The following is an 18,969-nucleotide window of genomic DNA, read 5'->3' as shown; positions in this document are numbered from 1 at the left end:
CACTGACCTTTGGAGGACTTCTAGAACTGGACATCACTCCCTTTTTCAGAATTCTGGAACTGGAACTGACTTGAGCTCAACCAGCCAGCTTTGGAGTGGGTATACCCCTAATGAACTGATTCTATTTCATTCCCTTTTCAAATCTAAGGCAGTTTTCTTCAACACACAAAAGGGAGCACAAACTCTTCAGGTCACAACAATGGGATTTTTTTCTCATTTGTCCTCCAATATTTAAAAAGAAAGCCTTGGATCAAGGTCTGCAGGCACCACCATGATACATTACAGAGCTCAAGATGTTGGCAAAGCTGTGGAAAGAACAGGGGCTCATTCCTGACTGAAGCTAAACAAGTTTTTTGCATTGGTCCTTGACCCAAACAAAATATACAGCTCCTCCACGTCTGACTGAAAACTGGGTTGACCTTAGCTGTGTTTTCAAGTCTCAGTCCTTATGCTAGACTCAGATTAGTGATGTGCTCAAGACATGCCCTTTAAGAATTGTTCCTTAGTGACAGTTATAGGTCAGTCATATATTATATAACCCCTTGGTCCTGTCCATCACTTGGGTGCCCCTCCCTGCATTTAGAAGATTCCAGGAGAGGCGTCGAGTGATTGAGCAGGATCCAGGCTGCCCCCTCCCACATTGTACTGACTGGCTGTTGTACATGTCTGTTATGTTGTGAGCAACTCCCCTGTTGCACCCTATTGGTCCCTGAGTCATGCCCCCCCTTTAAAAGCTGCTCCCCTGGACAGTTCTGGTCCCTCCTGAGGCAGACATCACAAGGTGAGGGCTCCACCCAGGATCCCAATAAACTCACGTTGACCGAACCTCTCAGGAGTCCCTCCTTTCTTCTCCTCGCCACTGTCTCACTAATGCTCCTGACCAGCCAAGTCTCATCGGATTGCAGGGGTGCCAGGGCTGGCCGAGCTTGGTAACACAGGCACTGCCGTAGGTGGCACCCAATGTGGGGCTGTCAGAGAGCATTCTTCTCACAGTGTGACAGCGTAGTAGCCAACACAGCTGGCCCAAGAATCGTCGGATCCTGCGGAGAGACTCTGGAAGGTCTGTGCAACTGCCTGGACCTGAGTCACTGGCACGTCACGCACCACCAGTCGAAGCAGCCCTTATGCAGGGTGCGCTCTTGGTGGACAAGGAAGGCAGCTCCTCTGCACTCAGAGGAGTCTTCCTGGGCCGGAGGATCCCAGCGCTGTCTATTTCTTCCTCCACCAATCAGAGTTTTTGGGTAAGTGCTCTGCCTGGGGCAGACATTTTGTGGATTTGTGGAGGCTTTTAAGACAAGCCTCGAGGCTGTAGCCTCACTTTGGGGAACCATCTCGGAGGTTTTGGCTCCGAGAGGTTTTTCGACTGCACAGTCCCTGGAGAGGGAATCCCTTTTGCTGTCTCCAGGAAAGTCACTCCAGTCACGATTTTATTTTATTTCATTTTGTCCTGGGTTGTAGTATAGGATGTGCACAAAGTATTCTATCACCATCTTCATGAACTGTTGAATCCAAGTGGGGCAGTGTTTTCCCAGACCCCCTCCCTCTGGGCCATTATCTTCTGTTAATGGCCCATCAAATGCCTTGCCCATGACTCATAGATAACTCCCTCTGGGAGTTATCTCTTTTAAATGGGCCGTCAAGGACCCCCTGCATGACTCATCATCCCATTGTGAGATGCTCCATCCAGGGGGAGGAACCAAGCATTCTCACCTGGATATAATCTGGGGTTTGGGACAGTACAGGGGGCCCTTACCCTCTGGATTCCCAGAGGACCAGAGCTACCGGACCTTTCTATGGGATCACTGCTTCAGGAAGACCACCTCATCTGGACTGCTTCCATCACTCTGCTCAGGTTGTATTCTGACTCTGTCAGTGGTCTTTTGTATTATTGCGTTCATTTTATTTTACTTACTTTCCTTTCTTCCTATAAAATTGTATCTCTGATTTGGAGCCTCTCATTTGTTTTGCTTTCAAACTACTGCGCGTTTTTATAAAATTTTAGTTTGCAGACCGACAGCCCTGCAACACTGGGTCGGCTTTCGGGTTTTTGCTATCGGTCCCTTCTTTTTATTCGTGCACGACTCCCCAGAAACGAGGTTTTTACCTGACCTGGTTTTCGGTGTGTTTTGGGGCATCTGATTTTATTTTAAATTTTGGTTATTTTGATTGTGCTGTGTAAGCACTTGAATTAACACCGAGTTGAAATGGGTGCACGACTCTTGACTGCCCAGAAAGGGTTTTTTTATCAGTTCATTGGTGTTCTTAAAGTTAATAATATTAGGTTGTCTGTAGGAGAGTTGAAAAGATTCACTCGCCTGCTTTTCCTCCACTTCCCAAATACTACCTCTGACCATGTTAGCAGCATCCCCATTTAGGATGGAGTCTGCTCAAAATTTACCAATTTGGTGCGGTCAGGGGACACAAAGGTCGCTAAATTCACATTTTGGCCCTAGAAGATTAGAGCTGCTCTTTCGGAAATCAGGGGAGTGGACAAAAGGCAGAGCCGCAATTTAGAATGTTTCCCCCAGTTTAGCTACCCCTTCCCTCAGTCCTAATTCCTCTCATCCCCAGGCAGGCATCCTTAAGGGAGCAGCAGGAAAACCCGTGCCTGCCAGCCCTGGCTCCCTTAGGATGCTGAAGTCCCCCCCGCCCAGGCAGTCTTGGCCGGACTGCTCGGGATTCCAGCAGCAGCCCTGGTCAGGCAGCTCAGGACTTTTCCCTTCCCCAGTCCTACTTGGTTTCTGAGCCTTGAGTTTGTTTTAGTCTGGCTGGAGATGAGCTGCCGCAAAATGGCGCCTCCAGCCACAGTTCGCAAAATGGTGGCGGCAGCATGGCGGGTCGTCCCCATTGTTCTCCCTTCCCACCATTTCCCCTTCTCCTTCCCCTAATCCTTTTTTGTTTAACTACCAACCCCTTCCTTTCCCAGACCCCTCCCTCTTCCCAGAATTTGTGTCTGTCTTTCCCTCAAACTCCTCATTCACACTCCACCCAAAGGTCTGCCCCCAGGATGATGTCATCCTAGTGCCAGACCACTCCCCACAAATGCCCCAGGCCCCGCCTCTCTTCCGGTTCCCACACCCCTCCTTCTGGTTCCCACGGTTGGGACTCCGAGGAAGAGGAGCCAGAAACCGGAAGCCCAGTCTCCAGCCGGATCCCATCCCTTGCTCCAGTTACACACCAGAGAGCAAGGGGTGGGCAAACAACCAACATCACATGGCAGGCCATGTCACAGCACACTGTTAAGGATTTAGTAAAGGCTCTGAAGGAGTATGGACGGGAGAGTCCATACTTCCAAGGACTTTTAAATGCTCAGCTTGCTGGGATTGTGGCAGTCCAATTTGACCTGAAGCATCTCTTCTGCTGCCTCGATAATAAAACAGAGTATAAACTCTGGGAGGCAACATGGAGAGATCTTTTAAAGGATGCCCTCCCGAGCATGTTAAAAAATCCAGACACTGCTGTAGATAATGAATGGGAACGCAATCACCCAAGACCACTTGATGGGTGAGGGTGATTGGATGGCGGCCTCAGACCAAGCTGCAGGCATCCCCAAAGCTGTCCTTGAATTTGTCACCTCCCAAACAGAGAAGGCGTTCCTGGAAATCCAGCCCTTTGGTCCCCTTCCTTCATATCTAGAGATTTTCAGGGCCCCATGGAACCATACGTGCACTTTATTTAGAGGCTGACCACTGCAGTGGAGTAGCAAATGCTGAAGCCACATGCCAGGGAGGAAGTGTTGGAGCAAATTACCTTCGCGCACGCAAATGAGAAGTGCAAGGCGGCCATCATGATGCTGCCAAAGAAGCCCCTTCCTACCCTCCAAGATATGCTGCAGGTCGTGGAAAGTATGGTTCCTCTTATGGGCCAGGGGCCATCACATCAAGGGAGTAAACCAGAACACTGGACTGCTGCTGCTGCTGAGGCACCGGACAACATAGTCTCTGCCCTGCGCACACCTAGCCAAATGAGGAGGTCTTTTCAGGGACCCTCCGATACGCCACACTTGCTTTGCAGAAAGAGAAGGCACTGGTTCCATCAGTGTCCTCTCAAGGAGGAATTTGGCAAATTCAAGAGCAGGAAAGGGGCTAGAGGTGGGAGACTGTCACACAAGCAGGGTTCGTGATGGTTCGTTTTAGGGATCTCAGAGCACAAAAGACACAGCGGGGGACAAACTCAGTTTATTCAATCACAAATACACCTTTATTTAGTGCCAACAAATGCGGTACTGGGGAGAGAAAAGAGAATAGTAAGAAAGACAGAAAAAGAGGGAAGGAGATTATACCTGCCAACGTCGAGGGACGAGTCCTTGAGGCATGAAGATGCCTATAGATGCAATCTTCTCCAGTGGGGTGATCACAAAAGTGAGCGAGGGTCTCCAGGGTTTTTATAGGTTACTGAAGCGAGGAGCACAGAGCCAAAGCAGGAACCAGACGGTTAAAGGTTGAATGCTCAGGAACAGGCTGCAAACCATACCTTCGTCACGGACAGACCAGTTTGGACGGGTGGCCAGGGCTTGGTCTCTTGTGCCATTGTTCTTGCATTCTGTTCTCATGGGGCTGCATGCCAGTCCTCCGAGGCTTGGCAAGCGTTTCATCTCAGCCAGGCCAGGGGCTCCTTTCAGAGTCTGGGGTCTCTGTCCTCAATCATTGGAGATGGTTGTGAGGCATATCACATCCTCGGACAGACTCTGACACCACCCCGTGACTCATGACTGGCGACAAAGGTGCTCCTCAGCAGGGTTCTGTAGTCTTGCAAAGTCTTCAGGACTCGTCCATGTTAGTAGCATATCCCGGAAAAAACAGAGACAGTAGAGAGTATGTGTGAAAAAGAGAGAGAGAGAGAGGAAAAAATAGGAAAAGGAAATAGAAACAAAACAAAATCAATCAATATTGATTAAAACAATTTCTTCAAAATAATCAAAACAAATCATAAAATTTCTTAAAGTTATAGCAATTTTCAAACAAAAGCTTAATTTTGGTTACAATATAACATAATTAAAACAAGCAACAATAATCAAAACAAGCAACCAACAATTTCAAATTAATCTGCTGTTGCAGGTCTAATTTTCGCTGTTTGGGTAGTACATCTCGTGTCAATAACTTTGGGAGTGTCTCTGGCAAAAGAGGTATTGACTGAACTGTGTGTTTTCATTATAGATGCCAAGTATGTTAACTTCTTCATCATTTTCCAATTTAGGATGTATAAAATGACTGATGAAACAAAACCAATCAAAACCAAAATAAAAAGAACAACAATGGGATGACACACTTTGTTCCGAATACCTGTAGCAGTAGGTGACCACCCAAAAAGGGTATCCCACCACCTGTATTCAGCATCCTTTTTGACCCTTTCTAAAACACAATGTATTTCTTTCCCATCATGATGGACTGTCACCAAAGTTTTCTGTCCATTTTTCTTGACCTTTTCCAAAATTCCTACTAAGTCTTGGTGAAGCAACAATTGCTTAATTAAAGTCAGATTTATTCCAATGGGGGCAGGCGTTATCTGGTGAAACAGGGTAAAATTTGATTGTAAAATGTGATGGGACGTAACTGGGGCTGCGTAAGAAAAGTCACATCCTGTAATTGTGGTAAAATTTCAGACACAAAAATCTGAGTGATTCTTAAGATTCACTACTATTTCTTCTACAAACACTACATCACAAGCAGTCCTTACACAAGCACATCCATTGCCTATATACACAAGCACTGTTTCAGGAGTTTCATTAGGGTGTACTTCAAAATGACAAATATTTTGCTCTGTGTCCAAACAAAATGTCTTGAGCTATGATTGCATTACTCTCACAGATGAACCCTTGCTGTTCCTGAACAATACATGATTCCAAATTAACAGTTTGCTATTTCTCAGCATTTTGACAGGCCCATTCCCTATGCTCGGAAAGACAGAGAACAGCTCCATCATGATTCAGCCCTAATGCAATGATGGGGAATATGAAGTGCACTGAGGCATTTTGTATGGTTAACACAAAAGCTGTGACTGTGTTTGTATTAGGGTTATAGGTAAAGTTTAGCAATTTCCGCCAGGATTGGAGTTCCCTTTCAAAATCATTTGCATTGTCCCAAATTATTTTCTGAATTTCAGTAGGAAAAGTGCCTTCTTCTCCTCCCCTTATGATTGAGGCAACAACTGTCTGCATCCAAAGCTGTGCCTGGATGCAGCTAAGAGCCAAAGAGACATTGTTTTGTGTAGCACCAAGTGCATCAATTATCATTTCGTGATCATTCACACTTACCTTTTCCCAATTTGGTAATATATTGGATAACAACCACTGTTGCATCCCCAAAGCCAATAAGGATAACTGCAATGGTTGTTATAATTTGGTCAAATCCCTAGTTGTGACAGCCAATTTGCTCATTAATACTACTGAATCAATACTGTTTAAAATTCCCAATTTAAGATATTTATCATGGTTTATATGGCCTTCATGTGCCTCGGAGTTCTCCTGTGAAAAGTAAGCACAACAGAATCTGCCACCAGAAGGCAGAAAGTTAGAATGATGGAAATTCTCCAGTGTGCATTTATTCGATACTCTTTCCCTAGAGCATCAAAGGTTACCCATGTGTATTTATTCAGAGGGGTTTTAGCACTAGTGGTACCTCTCCCACCGTGGGGAGGTCCACCAAAACAGGTTGTCCACAGTAACACGCTGGATTCTTGAAATTGCTTGGTCCCTGTAGTGAGGGAACTATGCTTGGAGCTGTTGGGCCAGAATGAAAAGCATCGGTAAACCAAGGATTTGCGGACTGTTCGGGGGAAAAGAGAGGGGTAATAACTGAGGCAGGTTTGTCTTGGATGCTATCCAAGTTTTCTGCTTCTTGTACTGCCAGTTTTTTCACAGCTCCTTCAGTTATTGAGAAGATGTTACAATAATGTTCAATCTGAGCATACCACTTTCTTACTGAGGCCATCTGGGTCACCCCGTCAGGTGGGGGAGTCCCAGTAGTGACTGACTTAATGACCTTGAAGGGGCCTCTCAAGACAATTGGTTGTTGTCGTGCAATCTTCTCCACTTCTATGAGAACTAAGCTAACCACAAACAAGCCTTTTTCCCAGGTTATATACCTCCTTTCAGCATCTCTGAAACCATGGGAATAAAAACCAACAGGCCATGTTGGACCCTCAGGACCCCACTGCCATATGTGTACTGACAAGCCTGAGGAAGCAAATCCCCATTCTTCCTGAAAAGGATCTGTTGGGTGGATAAGGCCTAGGGCCTGATGAGCTGTGGCTTCAAAAATCAACAATTGTAATGCTTCTTCCTGAGAAGGGCTCCAGTCCCATTTTACTCCCTTTCTCAACAAATCATAAAGAGGCCTGGCAAAACCTGAAAAATCTGGAATGTGTTTTCTCCAAAATACCAATAGTCCTATTGCTTGTTGGAGTTCTTTTCTAGATTCAAGCATCTTGATTTGATCTAAAGAAGTTAGGGTGTCTGGGGGGATATGTGTCATACCTCCTTTCCACCAGATTCCTAAAAATTTCACTTCTTGAAAGGTTTTTGTATTTTCTCTGAGGGGATTTGCAAAACAAGGCTTTCTAAGTGGAAAGTTATTTTCTGTTGAACACCCCCCACTTGCTCTGTCTTACTGTTTAAAACTTGTGCTAGGGAGTGCTGTGGCTGGTTGCCCAAGCCCTGTGGAACAGGAGGTGCGCTGGGCTGTCGATTGGATGATTCCAACACAATAAGTTTGGGACAGGGCCAATTAGAAATTATTTTAGCCAATTTATCATAAGGCAATTTATCCATTACTTCTTGTGGCACTCCCCTTTTCAGTCCTAGCAACCACAGTTGCTGCCGGTTGGAAATTTGTTTTCTCTTTTCTGATTTTTCATTAGGAGAAGCAATGTGCCTGACTCCTTTGGGTTTTTCTTGTTTGTCCTCTGGGTACTTCACTGGTCCACATTTTCTGCTGTAACTTATTAACTCCTCTGCCACCTCACTCCATGTCCAAAGTTTATGACTGCTGTTATATTGTGTGCTAGGAGTTGTAAAAGGTGAAGAGTCAGTGGAGTCAGTGGAACCAGTTTGATCTCTTGTATGTCCAAGAAATCTTTCAAGTCTATCTACCGGAGAGATAGATGCTATTGTTTTTTGAAGAAGAATTGCTGTTGGTTTAAGAGACTCTGGCAAACCTCGAATTAAAGGGGTCATAATCTCAGGTTTAACAGGCTGTTGCATTGGTGACTCATAGCCAGAAATCAATTTTTTTTTTATGTATCATTTGCAAGCATGCATCTTTGTGTATGTTTTCTAGAAGTTGGTCAGAAGTGCCGACTATTGCCAGAGGGTCACCCCTCTCAAGGGGGTTTAACCCCCCTGCCCAGTAAACTGCACACTGTGTCAGGGACCATGGAGCACACATATTTCCTGTTGTTAGGAAAACTCCATGTCCCCAATAGCCACTTGCTTCTTGTTCACTTAATTTAATTTGGTCGCCCCCAGTGAGTGAGACTCTAAAAACATACTCCGTCTCTGATTCACTAGCGAGGCGGGAGTATTCTTTCTTAAATTTAGCTAATTCAGTGGCTGTGTATGGTATTTCTTTGGTGGCTATGTGGGGATCATGATCTTCTTCATTTACATAGTTATATTCTGTTTTAATGAGAGGTCTCAAGTTGGAGCAACAGTGTTCCCCACAATTTTGCATGTGCATTAATTCTTTCTGAGGGTATATTTGTTTAATGTTGTATGTCTCCTTTTATTTTATTTCTGTGGGTGAATCTGCAGATTTTAAGTTTTTACTTTGCTCTTCTGCAAGGGAAATCTGCAGCAAATAATTCTGATTTCCTTCCTGTTCTAATTGTTTTTGCAAAGCTTCTACCAAATTTTGCAGGGATTCTATTATTGCTTTTTCTTAACTTACCCATTCAAAACGGGTTTCTACGGCTACCGAAAGACAGGCCCCCAAAACTGAGCAAAGAATGGTTTTATTTCTGCCCAGTTTATATCTAGCATCATGTTGCAAAGAATATATTCTATCTACAATGTTTCCAAAGTTAAACCAATTTTTCTGTGCCCACCTTTCTCCGTCTGGAGAAGGTCTAGCACCATGTTTCACTAGCAAAGCATAAAATGCATTCTTATCTTTTTCATCCATTTTGTGAAGGGACCAAAACCACTCTCAGGGAGGTATGCTTAAAGTTACACCAAAGGCATAGCTAAAACTGTGTTTCCCTTTGCTTCCCTGGAATGGGTGAGGAGACCAAAACTGCCTGGGAGGTTCACCTTAGTTACAAATGGTTGTCTCCTCAGCTACACCAAGCAGCCCAAAACACACACACAAAAAAACCCCTAACTACAGTCCCATCTTTTGCACAGTGAGATCTTTTTGTGAATTCCTGACGACAGGGAGTGCTATTCGCCTGGGTGTATACAGTTTGCGGGAATTTTCCCTCGCCCCGCTTGCTTTCTAACAGCGCTCACGGAAGTGGCGTGCTAGGTGCAGCTGACACGAGGGTCCTTCCCCTATTACAAACTCTATAAAACCCGCAACCCCTCTGTCTATCAAGATCCTGTCCGTGATGCCAATTTAATGTCACGATCCCCTCACACAAGCGGGGTTCGTGATGGTTCGTTTTAGGGATCTCAGAGCGCAAAAGACACAGCGGGGGACAAACTCAGTTTATTCAATCACAAATGCACCTTTATTTAGTGCCAACAAATGCGGTACTGGGGAGAGAAAAGAGAATAGTAAGAAAGACAGAAAGAGAGGGAAGGGGATTATAGCTACCAACGTGGAGGGACGAGTCCTCGAGGTGTGAAGATGTCTATAGACGCGATCTTCTCCAGTGGGGTGATCACAAAAGTGAGCGAGGGTCTCCAGGGTTTTTATAGGTAACCGAAGCGAGGGGCACAGAGCCAAAGCAGGAACCACCTGGTTAGAGGTTGAATGCTCAGGAACAGGCTGCAAACTGTACCTTTGTCACGGACAGACCAGTTTGGACAGGTGGCCTGGGCTTGGTCCCTTGTGCCATTGTTCTTGCGTTCTGTTCTCATGGGGCTGCATGCCAGTCCTCCGAGGCTTGGCAAGCGTTTCATCTCAGCCAGGCCAGGGGCTCCTTTCAGAGTCTGGGATCTCTGTCCTCAATCATTGGAGATGGTTGTGAGGCATGTGATCATCCTTGGACAGACTCTCACAGAGACCCCAAAAAGGGGCTCAACAGAAAAACTGAGAGGCGAGCACGGCACCACCTGGCACATAGACACCAATCGGGTGCCCCGAGCCAGAAAGAAGGGGAAAGTGGAAGGGAAGGACTGTTGTAATAAAGAACAATTTTTCCGACTTGTCTCCTAAACAAATTGAGAGTTGGGATTTGACTTCTTTACCAGACATGACTGAGCACCCAATTTTGCCACCTTCATTGGCAACTTTAACGACAACTTCTCTGCATGAGCCATTTTGGCTGAACCTAACTGAACCACTCCACCTGCAGAACTGGGACTGGCACACTGTTATTGTGTCCAGGGAGCAAGGTATGTGGCACCACATTGAGGGGAAATACGTCGTCATCGGGGATTACAAATTTACACCACAGGACAGAAATTGCTCCAGGGTAGTTAACATCCAACCCTGAGTGTTTTGTCCTATGGCTGCACTGTCTACACCCACCAACGTTCTTCCCCAAGGGCCGAATCATTGCCCAAGTTATTCCTTCTCCACTGCCTCCTGACGTGAAAGGCGTCCCAGAGGTGAATGCGGTCAGCACAATTGGGAAGAACAAGCCCGAGGAAATTTGCAAGATCACTGTAGGCTGAGAGACCAAAACCATCAAGGATCTTCTAGACACTGGAGCATATGTGACAATCATCCCTGAAAGGATGTGGCTGTCACATTGGGAGTTGCAACGTGTAGGTGAACATGCGTCGGGGGTCTTAAATTGGCATGACAGTCAAAGAGCGTGGTGCAAATTGAGGGGCCAAAAGGACAATTGGCTACTCTTTGTCCTTTTGATTTAGGCACCCCTGTGGGGAGGAGACCTGATGGCCCAGTGGGGGGTCACAATTGACGTTCCCGACCCTCCCAAAAATTTTTGGGCAGCAGCCACTGAGGAGCACCCCACCCAGAAACTGAATTGGAAAACCAACGAACCAGTAGGGGTGGAACAGTGGCCACTTTCAAAACAAAAATTAAAAGTGCTCAACAAGCTTGTGGAGGAGCAACTTAAGAAGGGAAACATTGAGGAGACCACCTTGCTGTGGAACTTTCTGGTGTTTGTCATCCAAAAAGCCAACAAAACCAGGTGGCGGCCTCTCCATGACCTCTGCAAAATTAACAAAGTTATGGAAGATATGGGATCTCTCCAACCTGGGATGCCTTCCCCAACCATGCTCCCACAAAATTGGAATTTGGCTGTAATCGATGTAAAGGATTACTTCTTCCAAATTCTCCTGCACCCAGATGATGCTCCGTGCTTTGCCTTCTCGGTTCCCACCATCAGCCGGGAAGCCCTTTGGAAGAGGTATCACTGTAGGGTCTTGCTGCAAGGCATGAAGAACAGCCCTGTCATATTCCAGTGGTACGTCTCTTCCCTCCTGCCTCCAGTTTGTGCAGTCACACACCCAGCCATCATCCATCATTACATGGATGATGTACTCATGTGTGCCCTGACCAATGACCTGTTGGCCCACATGCTTGACCTTACAGTGACTGCACTGGTTGCTGCAGGATTCGAGCTGCAAGAGTCAAGGATTCAAAAGATGCCACCCTGGAAGTACTTAGGGCTGGAAATCGGCAAGCGGACCATTGTTCCGCAAAAATTGGCCATCAACACCAAAGTTGAGGCTCTTGTGGATGTCCACCAACTGTGTGGGGCGTTGAATTGGGTGAGGCCTTGACAAGGTTTGTCCACCGCAGACCTAGCCTCTCTTTTACCAAGTAACCAATAGGGGTGTGGATTGAAAAGTTAACCAATCGGGAGGAATCCAAAAGACACCAATAGGGGTGCAGGACTGTGGGGTAACACAAAAACCAATCCCAATTAGGGTCATTAACATATAAGGAAGTAATTTAGATGCTCTCCTCGGCTAACTGTATTAAGGGCTGGACGCCCTCCAGGGGAGCGCTGGAAGTGCTGTTCCCTCAGCGCTGCCCTCAGGAGCCTCCACAGAGAAGATCCTCTTCTAATCATAGAGTGGGTCTTTCTCAGCCACCAGCGGTCCAAGAGAATGACGCGGCCACAAGAGCTGATGGCAGATCTGATCCAGAAGGCCAGAGTCCAAATTAGAGAACTGGTCGGCTGCGATTTTGAGTGTATTCACGTGCTGATCAGGGTAAATTCAGGCCAAATTACAAAGGCAATGTTGGAGCACTTGCTTCAAGAAAATGAAGCATTGCAATTCGCTTTGGATAATTACTGAAGCCAAATTTCAATTTATCAGCCTGCCCAACAAAATTTTCAATCAGGATTCTCAATTCCAATTGGCATTAAAGAGCGTTCGGAGCAAAGAACCCCTCAACGCTTTGACCATTTTTACAAATGCCTTGGGAAATCCCACAAATCCATAATGACTTGGAAGGATTTCTGAACTCAGCAGAGGGAATCAAATGTTGCTGAGGTAGAAGGTTCACCTCAAGTCGCTGAGTTGGCCGCAACTGTCAGGGCTTTTGAGAGGTTTTCTGTACCTTTCACTTTAATAACCGATTTGGCTTACGTCGCCAGAGTAGCGTCCAGAGCAGAACGATCTATCTTGCAAGAAGTCTCCAACACCACATTGTTTGACCTGCTCTTGAAATCGATCAAGCTGATTTCCCACCGAGAGCAGCCATTCTACGTGATGCACACAAGATCGCACATGGACCTGCCAGAGTTCATCGCAGAAGGGAACAGGAAGGCTGACGCTCTCACTGCCACTGCTGAGATGGCCCTGCTGCCGAACATTTTTGAGCAGGCAAAGATCAGCCACCAGCTTTTCCACCAAAACATGCCAGATCTGGTTCGGCATTTCCACCTCATCTGAGACCAAGCCAAGGTAATCGTGGCCCCCTGTCCCAGCTGCCAAAAACACTCCCTCCCCACCATGGGTGTGAGAGTGAACCCCTGAGGCTTAAATAGCTGCAAGGTGTGGCAGACGGACGTCATGCACTTTTCTCTATTTGGGAGGCTCAAGTACACGCATGTCTCCGTGGACACCTTCTCAGGTGCAGTCGATGCCTCTTCCCACACAGGCGAGAAGTCTGGTGATGCAATAAAACACCTAATACAGGCTTTGTCCTTCCTAGGCATCCCAAAGTCCCTGAAAACTGACACCGGCCCTGCGTACAGGTCCAGGGAATTCTGCAGCTTCATGCAGCAATGGGGAGTGGAACATAAGACAGGCATCCCCCACTCCCTGATGGGCCAGGTGATTGTGGAGAGGACTTACCAAAATCTGAAAAGAGTCCTCTGTCAACAGCAACAGGTTCTAAAGAGTGAACCCCCCTCAGTGTGGATAGCCAGGGCCTTGTTCACCTTGAACTTTTTTAACTGTTCTTTTGAGTCCCTGAACCCGCCAGTTACCAGGCATTTTGGAGGGAGCAGTCAACTAGCTCTCTGAGAGAAGCCAAAGGTCCTTGTTAAAGACCCGGAGACCTTGAGGACAGAGGGACCTCATATTTTAATCACCTGGGGGTGTGGGTACACCTGCACCTCCACTCCCACCTGTTTATGGTGGCTCCCTTCCAAGTGGGTGAGACCCTACATCCCCAAGGCCTCAAGACAGCAGGTCCCTCAGGTCTCGGTGAATTCCTGGAGGAGGAAGAAAAGGGAGACAGACAAATCATGGCAGAGTTCCTTCCCCCACCAACTCTCCCTGAGTGGCTCTTCTGTGGGGAGGAGGAGTTCTCTTTCCCTTTACCCTTACCAGAGTGCATCTTTTCATGATTCTGTTTTGATTTCAAGTCTTTTTAGGTTGTGTATCCAGACCCAGGCTCGAGATGATGGCCTCCATCACAGTGCAAGTCTTCCAGGTCGCACTGATTGCCAGTCTCCTGCAGCTGACCAGTCCATGGATCATTCCTCAGCCAAGGCAAAATTGAGGAAGACCCTCGCCAAGGCCATGGGGCAGGATCACATCTGCCTGTCCTCGGCCTCTGCCCAGAATCCCATGTCGTCATGCCTCATGGGGATCCCATTCAAAAAGGAAGAGCTTCCCCCCGCTCTCCTCCAATTGAAAAATCATTATAACAGTAAGGCCCCCGGTCATGTTGTCCATTCCTTTCACTCTCCCAAAGCTTTCCTTCGTTCCATAGTTCATCTTTCAGTATCCTGCTCTACCCAAGCTTTCATCGAAACTGGGCTGGAGCGAAAGATTTCCCTTCCTGTGTCTAACCCCTGGTCCTTTGACGTGACTGGGTGTTCGGTTTACCCCAGGCGCCCAAAGAGCAGCAGGAGCTGGAACTTCTGGGCTCTTCCCAAGCATTCTTTTGTGTTCAGTTTATTTTTACTACACCTAAAGGCCAAGAAAAATTCTTCTCCACTGTGCACCAAATCAAGGATGTGTTCACCACCAGAACATGGTGCGATAAGATCGCCCACGTGAAGATGGCATCCACTCTAAATTATAAACCCCTTCTCCTTCCTAAAGTCACATTCCTCATCTGTGGCGACCGGGCATGGCCAGGCATCCCCTCTCGGCTAACTGGAGGCCCCTGCACGATTGGCAAGTTGGGGCTGTTTACATCAAACAAAACTCAAATTATGGATTGGGTATACAAAAATTCCTCTAGACCTGCATCAGTCTAAAAAAGAGACCTAGCAAGTCTCGACCCGGACTGCAATTCGGAAATAATCCACTGGTCCAGGGGCAAAGCTGTGGCTGTGTAAGCTGGAGAAATGTACTCCCTCAGCATCTGACCCATCTCATGCATCTCTTTCACCAGAACCTCAACCCAATCCAGGTGGGTCCTTTCTGAGGCAGGTTGTGGGGCAGAGTCAGGCTCTGGGGTATCATCCCTATTTTGTGGGGTAAGTATCAGGGTGGTTATCCAGGTCAATCTTCCCTTATCTCTGAATGCTAAATAGAATACGCCTATTAGCAGCACCAGCCATTGTATGATATCATAAGCATTCAGGGAGGATTTAAACCCTTCAAAAACTGGTGGGGCAGACCCAAAGAGGGGGGTAAAGTGTTGGGAAAAAACCTCCCTCGGTGTCATTTCCTCACAGTAGGTACCATTGCTAAAGTAACTCCAAAAACACACAGTTAGTGTACGATAGCCCTGAATCCATGTGCCTGCCTTCCAGAGGAAATTAAAAATCCATGAGTTCTTCACCTTATTAAGCCATAAAATAAACTGGATGACAGTCACAGTAGCTTTAATTATGGGGCCCATATTTCGATAAGGGCTTGCAAATGGAAGAAATACAGCCACAACCACATGCCACCCAAACCAGGGAAAACTGGACCACATGATGCTGTCCAACAAGGCTTCTATACACAAGAACTTAGGTCGCCAAAGAACTGTTACTCCTTTTTCCTGTCAATGCCCTCAAGCCTCACATTGGGCGCCAAAATCTGTCTTGGTTTACATAGACAGGTATCTGCCAGGGAAGGTTGGAGTCTCCCTTAAAATGTAAGCCCCTCCCCCCCTTTTCCAAATTATCCTAATTTTGCAATTAAAAGGCTGTCAGGCAAAGATTTTGGGAATAGGTATAGCAGTTCTTTACTAGGGATGTAAAAATACAGATGTTGTAGTACAGAAGAATAAGCAGACAAGTAAACAAACAAGAAATCCTAGAAAAACCCTGGCAGAGTCAGCAATACAACCGGACACCCTGTTGGTCAGGGTGTTGGAAGCAGTCCAAAGTAAGCCCTCCTGGAGTGGCAGATGTGGTTCTGTTTGAGTAGAGATGGTCCTGTTGAAGAAAAAAGGGTCCAGTAATGGTGAGATGGGTCCGGTCTTCCTCCAGGGGCCCGGTGGAAAAACCGGATACCTAGGAGGACTGTGGCTCTTTTTTTATCTCGGTTAAGATGGTTTGGCTCCTCCTCTCTGTGTGGAGCATCTTACAATAGTGCAGTGTAATGTGTAATGTCATTGATGAGCTCTTAATGGTCCATTAGCAGAAGATATTCCCATGGAAGTAGTGAAACAATGAAGAGAGAGAAGTAGCACTCCACCATCTGATAAGTGACACTGACCCATTTGGGCAAAGATAAGCAATTCTGCTCTACCCAGATGGAATAGAATAATATGCTCTTTACAAAACCCATGACACTGTGACAGTTTTCCTGTCCTGGGTCTCAGTGGCTAAAGCAATGGGTAAATTAGGTCTATTGGAGTGCTGGGTGGCTAAACAAGCCAATGTTACTTCCAACACCTTGTCGGACCTCCTGTCGGATGAGGAGATTATGAGGCAGGTGACGCTCCAAAACAGGGTGGCAATAGGGTACTTGCTGTTATTACCTCAACATTCATGCGAGGAATTCGAGGGTCTCTGCTGTTTCAACTTTTTATCAAAGGCTGAGGACGTCCACAAATCCATCTCAACGATCAGGGACATGGTCAGCAACATCAAAAAAGAGACTGGAGCGTGGTTTGATGAGCTCTTTGGCAACTGGGGCTCTCGGGCTGGACTGGGTCAATTGTTAAAACTGGACTCTTGGTTTTAGTCATCCTTTTAGTTGTGTTAATTGCCTTCGGACTTATTAAGAAACTCCTGTATAAGTTGATTTCCAACACCACCACCTCCCCAAGTGTCAAACCACGTGGAACCCTCCACACCAGAGGAAATAGATATGGAGGACCTTGGGGTGCCAGAAGAAGATGAGTACCAACAAGACTTCATACCAGAGCCAGATGGACAATGGCCAGTTCCTTTGGAGGACTGGCCCACGAACGAACAATGGTTTGGGGATTTATACCCCGAATCAGAGTACCTTGCTCTGCAGATGCAATTCTGTTCTTTTTAAATAATAAAAAAGGGGGAGATGTGGGAGTGCATTTTTGATTTAATGTTTGTTTACATATTAATGTTATATTGTAAACCGCTTTGTTCCTTGTACCCCTTTATTTGCCTTTGGTTTCTCCCTGCCCTCTCCCAGATACAGTTCTATAATTGGTTGTTCCTTAGTGACAGTTATATGTCAATCATATGTTATATAACCCCCTGGTCTTGTCCATCACTTGGGGGCCCCTCCCTGCAGCTGGAAGAGTCCAGGAGAGGCATCAAGTGATTGGCAGGATCTAGGCTGCTGCCTCCCACTTTGTACTGATTGGTTGTTGTACATGTCTGTTATGTTGTGAGCAACTCCCCTGTTGCACCCTATTGGTCCCTGAGTCATGCCCCCCCTTTAAAAGCTGCTCCTCTGGACAGTTCTGGTCCCTCCTGAGGCAGACATCACAAGGTGAGGGCTCCACCCAGGATCCCAATAAACTCACGTTGACCGAACCTCTCGAGAGTCCCTCCTTTCTTCTCCTCGCCACTGTCTCGCTAACGCTCCTGACCAGCCAAGTCCCATCGGATTGCAGTGGTGCCAGGGCTAGCCGAGCTTGATAACGTAGGCACTGCCGCAAGAAGCTTTTTGGTGGACACTCTAATAGCATGATATGTGGTACAGCAGAAGTCATGTTTAAAAAAACCAAGCAAGCAAGCAAGCAAGCAACCAACCAACCAAAAAAACATCACCACCAAAACCCACAAACCAAACAAAGAGTAAGAGTAAAGAATGATATTCCTCATCCATACAAATGACCAAAGGCAAATCTCTTCCACTCAGTCTCCAGGTGTGACCTTGAGGGATATTCCCTCTGAAGGAAGGAATCTCCAGACAGAGAGTTCAAAAACAGTCTCAGGTGTATTATTCTTTGAAAGGCAGAAATACACTAATACAGACAGATATTTTAAACAAAGAATTATCTTGAAAAAAATTCAGATGGTGAATATAAATATCTGCTTTATTTATTTGAGACTTTAGACAAATTCTAAATTATGTTAAAGACTGGAAACCAGAATTTAACACTAAGATGCTGTATACACTTCACATGCTTTCATCACAGTGTCTGAAAATTTTTAAAATAAATTCTTCAGAAAGTTTCTTAGTTTCACTTGGTCGTTGCATTCATGTTGTGGAGTAAAATGCCAATTGCAATTATATTACTACAGCTTACGTTGTGAGGAATGTAAGGAAAAAATACTTGCTGTATTTCTGGAGTTTCCATATGGCTTTTAAGGAAATTTACTGAAGACATTTGGAGTTTAGTTTTCTTTTTGTTTAGTTTTTTTTTTTTTTTTTTTTTTTTTTTTTTGTTTTGTTTTGTTTTTTTTTTTTTTTGTTTTTTTTCTGATTAATGTCATATTGCAGCAGTTTGTATAAATGAAAGGTTTTTTCACATACTTCGATATGAGAAATGAAAAATTTTGCTTTTTGGTATTAGATCAAGAAGAACTAACAAACTAGAAGTTTTGAAATACTATTTAGTGTGTGTTGAATTCAAAATGTGATGGTTTTTTTTTTAATTACCAAAACAGAATGTTAATAATGCCAAGTTAATCCCTCAGACAGTTGTCATTATACTTTTCTGGTGATGCGTATATAGATTGTTTCAGAGTGCAAAGCAGGTAACCTGTACTGGTACACAGCAACAAACAAGATTGTTCTCTGCACTCTCCTGGATATGGGAGAGTTATTTCAATATTGCTTTCCTTAAAATGGACTTCCAGCATTCCTTTGAAATTAATTTCTTCAGTTCAAAGGGACCCACAAACATCATTGATGTATTTACTATGTATTCACGGTCCTCCACAGGCCCCGAGTCATACCATGGGTCTGAGAAAGCTGTCCAAACACTTGAACTCTCTCAGGCTTGTAGTAGTGACCACCAGCCTGGTGTTATGGGTCAACACAGTTTGGTTTTTAGTTGAAGAGGAATATGAAATATTGCCCTGTCAGGACCCTTAGAATTGTTTGGAAAGGACAAGGACCTATCAGGCCAATTTTTGGCTATTGGCATGTGTATAAAGCTGATACTG

Source organism: Chamaea fasciata, unplaced genomic scaffold (genome assembly GCF_029207755.1).
Source record: "Chamaea fasciata isolate MVZ Bird 193981 ecotype frontalis unplaced genomic scaffold, bChaFas1.0.hap1 SCAF_4, whole genome shotgun sequence".
NCBI classification, from domain to species: Eukaryota; Metazoa; Chordata; class Aves; order Passeriformes; family Sylviidae; genus Chamaea; species Chamaea fasciata.
Note: the sequence above shows the minus strand (reverse complement) of the source record.